At 39.5% G+C, this 1,465-nt stretch overlaps 1 pseudogene; it reads left to right on the top strand.

The window, feature by feature from the left end:
* Positions 1-695: 695 nt before the first annotated feature.
* Positions 696-794, top strand: LOC132297849 (small nucleolar RNA R71; annotated as a pseudogene).
* Positions 795-1,465: the final 671 nt, after the last annotated feature.

Below are 1,465 nucleotides of genomic sequence, written 5' to 3'. Positions count from 1 at the left end.
AGGCGGGACTTCTAGTATTACCTTGGGAATAAGATTGGTTGGGAAAATGAGAATTAGCGAATTGATTCCGTTGTGATTGATAGGGTCTATAACCTTGGGATCCTTGGTTTTGAAGTGGAGGTGGAATGTACTTCCCTTGAAAACCGCCTTGGGGAGGGTTTGAGCCATCTCCTTGGTTTTTCCAAGAGAAATTCGGATGATTCCACCAACTTGGATTATAATGAGTATCGTAAGGATTGTTCCCTTGGTTCACAAAAGCCGCATTGACTTGTTCTTTAGGTTCACTTTGCACTTGTCCGTGAGGACAATGAGAAGTAGAATGAAGAACACTAGAACAAGTCATACATGTTTCATTTGATGCACAATGAGAATGGTTAGGGAAGGAAGATACTTGGTTCGCCGAGTTTTGGTTAATCAAAAATTAATCAAACCTTTGAGACAAAGACTTCATTTCGGCGGCTATTTCATTTGAATGGTCGACTTGATGTAAGCCAACACTCTTCCTACCTTGTGAATTTCTACCATTCTTGGATGATAGTGTTTTATGCAAAGAATTTTCACTCATGCTCTCGTAGAGACGCCATACGTCATCCTCATGCCTATCAATGTATGAGCCACCCATGGAAACATCAACCATACCCTTATACTTATCCGATAAGCTCTCAAAGAAGTATTGAACTAATTGCCATTTGGGCATGTCATGATGTGGACACTTCCTAAGCAATTCATTGAAGCGTTCCCATGCCTCATGAAACGTTTCTCCATCTCCATGTGAAAATTCTCGAATTGAGGTTCTCATGACATTGGTCTTAGAAACTGGATAGTACTTCTTCAAGAACTCTTGTTGCATTTCTGCCCAAGAAGTGATTGAAAAAGGCCTAAGATTGTTAAACCAATACTTTGTCTTGTCTTTTAAGGTGAATGAAAAAAGTTTGAGTCTTAAAACCTCTTCTGGTATGTCCGTATATTTTACGGTGTAACATACTTCAAGAAACTCATCTAAATGCTTGTAAGGTTCTTCATTGGAAGTCCATGATAGTTAGGAAGCATTTGAATGGTTTGTGGCTTAATTTCATAATGATGTGCTCTAAATGGAGGCAATTGGATGCATGTAGGTGCATTATACTCATTAGGTACATAATGGTCTCTTAAAGCAAGAGGTGGATTAGCTACTTGAGGTGCAACATGAACACCTTGGTTTTGAATTCCTTGATTGTTGATGGGAGGTTGTGGAGTATACATTGGCCTTAGCATTCTATATGGAACTTGGCCTTGTTGTTGTGGTGGTTGGTGAATGAATGACCTAGGCATGCATAATGGTACTTGTATGTTCTCATTGTGCACATTGGGATGAAGGATACCTTGTTGGTCTATGTGACCAAGGTCCTCAACATGATTATCATTATGGTCATCCATGGAAAGATTGGCTCTATTTGAACTTCCTCTTCCTCTAAGATTTTTAACA

This window comes from Cornus florida, unplaced genomic scaffold (genome assembly GCF_030987335.1).
Source record: "Cornus florida cultivar Cherokee Brave unplaced genomic scaffold, ASM3098733v1 CherokeeBrave_3.0.0_Hap2_Chr02, whole genome shotgun sequence".
In the NCBI taxonomy this organism is placed as follows: Eukaryota; Viridiplantae; Streptophyta; class Magnoliopsida; order Cornales; family Cornaceae; genus Cornus; species Cornus florida.
Note: the sequence above shows the minus strand (reverse complement) of the source record. Positions and strands in the feature narration are given on the sequence as shown.